The sequence below is a fragment of the Thalassophryne amazonica genome, chromosome 11 (genome assembly GCF_902500255.1).
Source record: "Thalassophryne amazonica chromosome 11, fThaAma1.1, whole genome shotgun sequence".
Classification (NCBI taxonomy): Eukaryota; Metazoa; Chordata; class Actinopteri; order Batrachoidiformes; family Batrachoididae; genus Thalassophryne; species Thalassophryne amazonica.
Genome location: NC_047113.1, coordinates 73850562 through 73859950, shown reverse-complemented (window position 1 = coordinate 73859950; position 9389 = coordinate 73850562).

The window sequence follows — 9389 nt, the reverse complement described above, 5'->3', positions numbered from 1 at the left end:
GTCGAATAATTCCGGGAGCGCTCCCGGAGAATTCGCGTGATGACGGAGACAACGCGAACAACGGCGTTTGATACTTTTTAATTGCCGTTTCATCCTGCCCCTCCCTGTAGTGCCGCAGTTTACACCGACGTAATCGACGTCCTCAAGGCGTTTTAACCGGCAACAGAGGCAGACAAAATGGCGGCGCTAGCAGACACTACGCCGTTCTAAACGCCACCTCCCGGTTAACGGCGTTCCAAACGGCCAATAGGCGGCGGTCAATATAAAAACGCTAGCGCGCTGCATGCAGGCCTCTCACTCACGGCCAGCTCCAGATATTTTTGCAGAGAAGCGCCAGTATGCCTCCTAAAAGAAAATTGGCAGCGGCAAGGACTTACCAAGAGGTCTGGTTCAGAAGCAGAGGAGAGGTCTGTGGTGGAGACGAGCAACACGTTGAGGAGGGGGAAAAGGAGAGGAAAAGAAAAGGCTGAGAGATGAGCTCCTTCCCCCTGCAGTGACAGCTGCTTCAGCCTATTATACTCTGGGGGCAGTGCCTATATGCAAAAGTTCCTGGAGTAACGCAGGATTTGCCTGGATAAATCCAGCGGTACACAGGGCATTATCAGCGGCAGCAGAACACCGCCGTTCTCACGCGTGTCTTAACCTGCGATTGTAAAGGATATAACTGGGTATTAACCCCCGTTGCCTGACGTGTGCTGGATGCTACGGCGTCAAAACGCCGCTTTATTCGGTGGATTTAGCGGCGTTTTATCTGCGTATTTGCGGCTAGTACGGTGCTCAAAACGCCGGCGAAATGCTCTGCCTCTTTCCACCGCGAAAACAGCCCGAACTACCTCGAACGTCAGTCTACGTACTACCCGCCGACAAAACCGTCTATGTGTAACTTGGGCTTTAAGGCTAGAGGTCTAGAATGGAAATGGTGTAGTTCAAAATTAGAAGTATTCCACCTTGCATGGCGTGATGCTATCTTAGACTATAAGCATGCACTATTGGCTACAAAGCAGACCCATTACTCTGCTTTGATCAGCAAAAACAAGCATAACTCAAAGTTCTTGTTTGACACGGTGGCAACACTTATTCATGGACAACCACCTGTAGTTCGGTCTCCTTTTACAGCACAAGATTTCCTGGATTACTTCAAGAAGAAAATAGAAGACATTAGGTTAAACATATCCCAGCATGCCTTAACCCAGACACTACACCCTACTATTGAGGTGGGTGCCATTACTGAGGTATTACCTAGACTTACAGAATCTGATAGTATCTCACTAGACGTGCTGACGAAACTCGTAATGTCTACAAAAAGCACAACCTGCTTATTTGATCCTATACCAACAAAACTGTGCTGGAAATTATTAATCTCTCATTAACCTCTGGATCTCTTCCTAAATGGTTCAAATCTGCAGTGATTAAAAAGGCCGATATCAAATCTATCATTTTGCTTTAAAACTCGGGAAAAGGTGGTTTCGCAGCAGCTCGTGGACCACTTAGAATAATCTTTTTGAGCCACTGCAATCTGCTTTTAGAAAATATCATTCCACAGAGACAGCTCTCACGAAAGTGGCGAATGATCTTCTGCTTGAAATGGATTTGGACACCACTACGACTCTGGTGCTGTTAGATCTCAGTGCTGCGTTTGATACCGTGGATAATCATATTCTATTTGATAGGCTGGAAAATCATTTTGGGATTACTGGAAATGCCCTTGCATGGTTGATGACATACTTGACCAGTCATTCTCACTGTGTTTTGTACAATAGCACTACCTCTAACCTTTGTGACATGAAATTTGGGGTTCCACAGGGGTCCATCTTAGGCCCCCTGCTTTTTCCCTTCCCCTTGGGCACATATTGCGGCATTTTGGGATTACTTTTCACTACTATGCTGACGATACTCAGTTATAAATGCTGATAACTGAGTGGTGTCCAAAAAATGAGGTGGGCTTCATAGATAATTGGCAAAGCTTCTGGGGAAAACCTGGTCTTGTTAGGAGAGACAGCATCCATCCCACTTTGGATGGAGCAGCTCTCATTTCTAGAAATCTGGCCAATTTTCTTAAATCCTCCAAACCGTGACTATCCAGGGTTGGGACCAGAAGCAGAGTTGTAGTCTTACACACCTCTCTGCAGCTTCTCTCCCCCTGCCATCCCCTCATTACCCCATCCCCGTAGAGACGGTGCCTGCTCCCAGACCACCAATAACCAGCAAAAATCAATTTAAGCATAAAAATTCAAAAAGAAAAAATAATATAGCACCTTCAACTGCACCACAGACTAAAACAGTTAAATGTGGTCTATTAAACATTAGGTCTCTCTCTTCTAAGTCCCTGTTAGTAAATGATATAATAATTGATCAACATATTGATTTATTCTGCCTTACAGAAACCTGGTTACAGCAGGATGAATATGTTAGTTTAAATGAGTCAACACCCCCGAGTCACACTAACTGCCAGAATGCTCGTAGCACGGGCCGAGGCGGAGGATTAGCAGCAATCTTCCATTCTAGCTTATTAATTAATCAAAAACGCAGACAGAGCTTTAATTCATTTGAAAGCTTGACTCTTAGTCTTGTCCATCCAAATTGGAAGTCCCAAAAACCAGTTTTATTTGTTATTATCTATCGTCCACCTGGTCGTTACTGTGAGTTTCTCTGTGAATTTTCAGACCTTTTGTCTGACTTAGTGCTTAGCTCAGATAAGGTAATTATAGTGGGCGATTTTAACATCCACACAGATGCTGAGAATGACAGCCTCAACACTGCATTTAATCTATTATTAGACTCAACTGACTTTGCTCAAAATGTAAATGAGTCCACCCACCACTTTAATCATATCTTAGATCTTGTTCTGACTTATGGTATGGAAATTGAAGACTTAACAGTATTCCCTGAAAACTCCCTTCTGTCTGATCATTTCTTAATAACATTTACATTTACTCTGACGGACTACCCAGCAGTGGGGAATAAGTTTCATTACACTAGAAGTCTTTCAGAAAGCACTGTAACTAGGTTTAAGGATATGATTCCTTCTTTATGTTCTCTAATGCCATATACCAACACAGTGCAGAGTAGCTACCTAAACTCTGTAAGTGACATAGAGTATCTCGTCAATAGTTTTACATCCTCATTGAAGACAACTTTGGATGCTGTAGCTCCTATGAAAAAGAGAGCTTTAAATCAGAAGTGCCTGACTCCGTGGTATAACTCACAAACTCGCAGCTTAAAGCAGATAACCTGTAAGTTGGAGAGGAAATGGTGTCTCACTAATTTAGAAGATCTTCACTTAGCCTGGAAAAAGAGTCTGTTGCTCTATAAAAAAGCCCTCCGTAAAGCTAGGACATCTTACTACTCATCACCAATTGAAGAAAATAAGAACAACCCCAGGTTTCTTTTCAGCACTGTAGCCAGGCTGACAAAGAGTCAGAGCTCTATTGAGCCGAGTATTCCTTTAACTTTAACTAGTAATGACTTCATGACTTTCTTTGCTAATAAAATTTTAACTATTAGAGAAGAAATTACTCATAACCATCCCAAAGACGTATCATTATCTTTGGCTGCTTTCAGTGATGCCGGTATTTGGTTAGACTCTTTCTCTCCGATTGTTCTGTCTGAGTTATTTTCATTAGTTACTTCATCCAAACCATCAACATGTCTATTAGACCCCATTCCTACCAGGCTGCTCAAGGAAGCCCTACCATTATTTAATGCTTCGATCTTAAATATGATCAATCTATCTTTATTAGTTGTTTATGTACCACAGGCTTTTAAGGTGGCAGTAATTAAACCATTACTTAAAAAGCCATCACTTGACCCAGCTATCTTAGCTAATTATAGGCCAATCTCCAACCTTCCTTTTCTCTCAAAAATTCTTGAAAGGGTAGTTGTAAAACAGCTAACTGATCATCTGCAGAGGAATGGTCTATTTGAAGAGTTTCAGTCAGGTTTTAGAATTCATCATAGTACAGAAACAGCATTAGTGAAGGTTACAAATGATCTTCTTATGGCCTCAGACAGTGGACTCATCTCTGTGCTTGTTCTGTTAGACCTCAGTGCTGCTTTTGATACTGTTGACCATAAAATTTTATTACAGAGATTAGAGGCATGCCATAGGTATTAAAGGCACTGCGCTGCGGTGGTTTGAATCATATTTATCTAATAGATTACAATTTGTTCATGTAAATGGGGAATCTTCTTCACAGACTAAGGTTAATTATGGAGTTCCACAAGGTTCTGTGCTAGGACCAATTTTATTCACTTTATACATGCTTCCCTTAGGTAGTATTATTAGACGGCATTGCTTAAATTTTCATTGTTACGCAGATGATACCCAGCTTTATCTATCCATGAAGCCAGAGGACACACACCAATTAGCTAAACTGCAGGATTGTCTTACAGGCATAAAGACATGGATGACCTCTAATTTCCTGCTTTTAAACTCAGATAAAACTGAAGTTATTGTACTTGGCCCCACAAATCTTAGAAACATGGTGTCTAACCATATCCTTACTCTGGATGGCATTACCCTGACCTCTAGTAATACTGTGAGAAATCTTGGAGTCATTTTTGATCAGGATATGTCATTCAATGGGCATATTAAACAAATATGTATGACTGCTTTTTTGCATTTACACAATAGCTCTAAAATTAGAAAGGTCTTGTCTCAGAGTGATGCTGAAAAACTAATTCATGCATTTATTTCCTCTAGGCTGGACTACTGTAATTCATTATTATCAGGTTGTCCTAAAAGTTCCCTGAAAAGCCTTCAGTTAATTCAAAATGCTGCAGCTAGAGTACTAACGGGGACTAGAAGGAGAGAGCATATCTCACCCATATTGGCCTCTCTTCATTGGCTTCCTGTTAATTCTAGAATAGAATTTAAAATTCTTCTTCTTACTTATAAGGTTTTGAATAATCAGGTCCCATCTTATCTTAGGGACCTCATAGTACCATATCACCCCAATAGAGCGCTTCGCTCTCAGACTGCAGGCTTACTTGTAGTTCCTAGGGTTTGTAAGAGTAGAATGGGAGGCAGAGCCTTCAGCTTTCAGGCTCCTCTCCTGTGGAACCAGCTCCCAATTCAGATCAGTGAGACAGACACCCTCTCTACTTTTAAGATTAAGCTTAAAACTTTCCTTTTTGCTAAAGCTTATAGTTAGGGCTGGATCAGGTGACCCTGAACCATCCCTTAGTTATGCTGCTATAGACTTAGACTGCTGGGGGGTTCCCATGATGCACTGAGTGTTTCTTTCTCTTTTTGCTCTGTATGCACCACTCTGCATTTAATCATTAGTGATTGATCTCTGCTCCCCTCCACAGCATGTCTTTTTCCTGGTTCTCTCCCTCAGCCCCAACCAGTCCCAGCAGAAGACTGCCCCTCCCTGAGCCTGGTTCTGCTGGAGGTTTCTTCCTGTTAAAAGGGAGTTTTTCCTTCCCACTGCCGCCAAGTGCTTGCTCACAGGGGGTCGTTTTGACCGTTGGGGTTTTTACGTAATTATTGTATGGCCTTGCCTTACAATATAAAGCGCCTTGGGGCAACTGTTTGTTGTGATTTGGCGCTATATAAATAAAATTGATTGATTGATAACTGCTTATAATCTCATCCACATAAAATCCTTAGAAGATTGCCTTGCATCAGTGAGAAGCTGGATGTTTGGAAACTTACTATTTTTGAACTCTGATAAGACTGAAATGATGGTTCTTGGTCCATGAGACATCGGCATCAATTTTATCAGTTAACGCTTAGCCTAGGCTCGTGTGTCATACCTCACACTGGCAAAGTGAGGAACCTTGGGGTAATTTTTGATTCTACATTGTCTTTTGACCTCCAAATAAGATATATTACAAGGACTGCGTTCTTCCACCTGCGAAAAATAGCAAAGATTCATCCCACCCTGTCTATGGCTGATGCTGAGACCTTGACTGATGTGTTTGTGTCTTCTATATTGGACTACTGCAATGTTCTATTTTCTGGTTTACCACAGTCCAGAATTAGGGGTCTCCAACTGGTTCAAAATGCTGCTGCCAGACTTTTGACACAAAGCAGAATGTTTGACCACATTACACCCATTTTGGCATCTCTTCACTGGCTTCCTGTCCCTGTGAGATCAGATTTTAAGGTTCTGTCGCCTGTGCTTGCTCTGGGGGTTGGTAAGGTTAGACCTTATGTGTGAAGTGCCTTGAGACAACTTTGTTGTGATTTGGCACTATATAAATGAAAATAAATTCAAAATTGAAATAACACAGTGAGTTAGTTTGATAAAGCAGTGAGTTAGTCTGATAAAGCAGTGAGTTAGTTTGATAAAGCAGTGGGTTAGTTTGATAAAGAAGTGAATTAGCTTGATAAAACAGTGAAAGTTTGAGAAAGTTGTGGGTTAGTGTGATAAAGAAGTGAGTTAGCTTGATAAAACAGTGATAGTTTGATAAGGTTGTGGGTTAGTTTGATAAAACAGTGAGTTAGTTTGATAAAGTTGTGGATTAGTGTGATAAAACAGTGAGTTATCTTCATAAACCAGTGAGTTAGTTTGATAAAGTTGTGGGTTAGTTTGATAAAGCAGTGAGTTAGTTTGATAAAGATGTGGGTTAGTCTGATAAAACAGTGTTATCTTCATAAACCAGTGAGTTAGTTTGATAAAGTTGTGGGTTAGTTTGATAAAGCAGTGGGTTAGTTTGATAAAGTTGTGGGTTAGTTTGATAAAGCAGTGGATTAGTTTGATAAAGTTGTGGGTTAGTTTGATAAAGTTGTGGGTTAGTTTGATAAAGCAGTGAGTTAGCTTGATAAGGCTGTGGGTTAGTTTGATAAAGCAGTTGGGTTAGCTTGATAAAGCAGTTGGGTTAGTTTGATAAAGCAGTGGGTTAGTTTGATAAAGCTGTGGGTTAGTTTGATAAAGCAGTGAATTAGTTTGATAAAGCAGTGAGTTAGTTTGATAAAGCAGTGAATTAGTATGATAAAGCAGTTGACCATTTTGCCATTACCTGAGCCAGCTTTTTTTTTTTACACGTGGAATTTTGGTTGAGTGTAAAGATTTTTTTGAGACAACAGAGAGCATTATCGATAGCTGTACTGTGAGAAATGATCCAAGCAGCTCTGAAATATTAAATACGGGATTGTAAATAAAACAGGGAGTCACAATGAAACAAACAAGGAAAATGTCATAAGAAAAACATTATTTCAAACTTTGGACTTCACATTTCACCTCTGAAAACATATCAGACTTTACGAGAAACACACTTTGGCCTCAAAACCGACACTCTGGATTGGAGTAGGACAGCCAGAGTTGGACCCTGGGTTGACAGGATCTGGCCAGTGGCCTTGGAATCATTTCAGTCTGAGATCACTGGTTTAGATGAAAAAGGCCAACGTATGAGTGATTTTATTAGTTTCTATTCTCAACTTCCTCCTGACGAGCTAAGTGCAGGATAGCGGACAGGAGTGATTTGTGAAGGACTTTTTTCTGTTTGATTTTGGGATCAATAAGACCATATACATGTCAAGAAAGTCCCACATCCATCTGGGCTTCTGGCTTAAGAGTTACCACATCTGAAGCTTGAGCTGGGTCACTCGAACGTCTGCTGTGCTGTTGGTGATGCCATTCTGCTGGTCCCTCCTTAAACATATGAGATGCAGCCAAATTATTCTGGTGACTAAGTCCAGAGACGTGTATAGTTTGAAGACTACAGATTTGGATTGTTGAAAATGAAGGAATCCAACAACGGGGAAGTTATGGACATAACACCAGGTTCTCCAAAAACTTTTTAAAGCAGAAAGGAATTATGGAGGTGAACAAATGAGTCTCATTCAGAGTTCAACAAGCTGCTGATCTATTCAAACATTCACTTCAATCCCCACCTTCAGGCCAGCTAGTTCGTAAACCTTTGAAAAGTCTCATCATGCACCCAGGTGAGATGGATGGATGAGTGTGGACTGTATTTTCCAGAGTATAAATCACACCTTTTTTCAGTATTATTAACTTTTTAATTTGGTATTTTTGTGACTTGTTGTAGTGCATTTTTATTATTGGTGTTTATTCTTTTATGATTGGAGTTCAATTTGTTTTGTGCTTTGACTGCTGGGAAAGCCCAAAATTAATACTGGATTTTCTGGACTACAGTATAACCAATAATAACTAAAATGTGCTGTAACAGTTCACAAAAATGGATGGGGTTTGCTCTTCAAAAGACATTTTTGAAGAGGTGCTAATACTCCAGAAAATGTTATCATTATTATTATTATTAACAAACGCATGGTTTTAGTTGTACCAGTGTGTAAGTCAGAGGACCTCCCAAACTATTTCAAATTGTGTTTTAATGTGACCAAAGCAAAGTTATTCATTTATTCATTCATAGTTATTCATTGTTTGTGCTACATTTCAGTACTTTGAAAAAAATTAACGACAGTGACATTCTGTTTTAAAACAGCATCAATAAAAACACAACAGAATTGTATGAACCAAAGTTTATTCAGTCAAAAATTGGGAATATAACTTAAACAATCCAGTTCCTTGGTCCTTCCACATTTACAGCAACAGTATTGATTTTGTTACTGACAATGAGTTTATCATTGTGACATGAAACTGGATCAATTTTTCTATTCAACAATTTTTCAATTGGACTAAGAAATTCAAAAGTTTTCCTTTAACTGCCATGACATTTGTCAATTTTTGAAATGCATTAGATTTCAGCTGAACAAAGTTCAGGTTGGTAAGATTAGACCTTACTTATGTGAAGCACCTTGAGGCAACGTTGTTGTGATTTGGCGCTATATAAATGAAAATAAATTAAATAAATAGGTTGGATTCAACTTCACAAAAAGACGAAGGAGGGGAAGGAATGTCATTGGCCAGTGTGCCGTTGTTGAAGTCCCCGGCCAGAGGGTGTGTGCAGCAGTTACCCACCACGGTGTCATCCATCACCATGCTACAACACTGCCCATCTGATCACATTCCTGGACACCCGACCATACACAGTGATTCCACCAGATCAGACAGACGGCCCAGAGCAACTCAGGTACGCCGTCATTTGGGACAATGTAAGTTTCCACGGGGCTGCTCCGGTTCATAACTGGTTCACTGCCCACCCACACTTCCTCTATATTCTCCATTCCTACATCTGATTGAGGAATTTTTTTCTGCCTGGAGATGGAAACTGAAATACACAAACACGTGGATTCTCCAAGCTCTGGAAGACGCATGTAGAGATACTGCAATTGATGTTTTTCATGGCTGGATTGGCCGTGCCTGGTGATGTTACCCCTGCTGCTTGAACAGGGAAAACGGTGCTTGTGATGTTGGATGAGGTGCTGTGACCAAACCCAAGCAGAAACAGGATACACCATAGTTTTTTTCCTTTTTTACTGTAATTGTACACAGTAAATTCTTGTTGTTTTGTATGTAGAT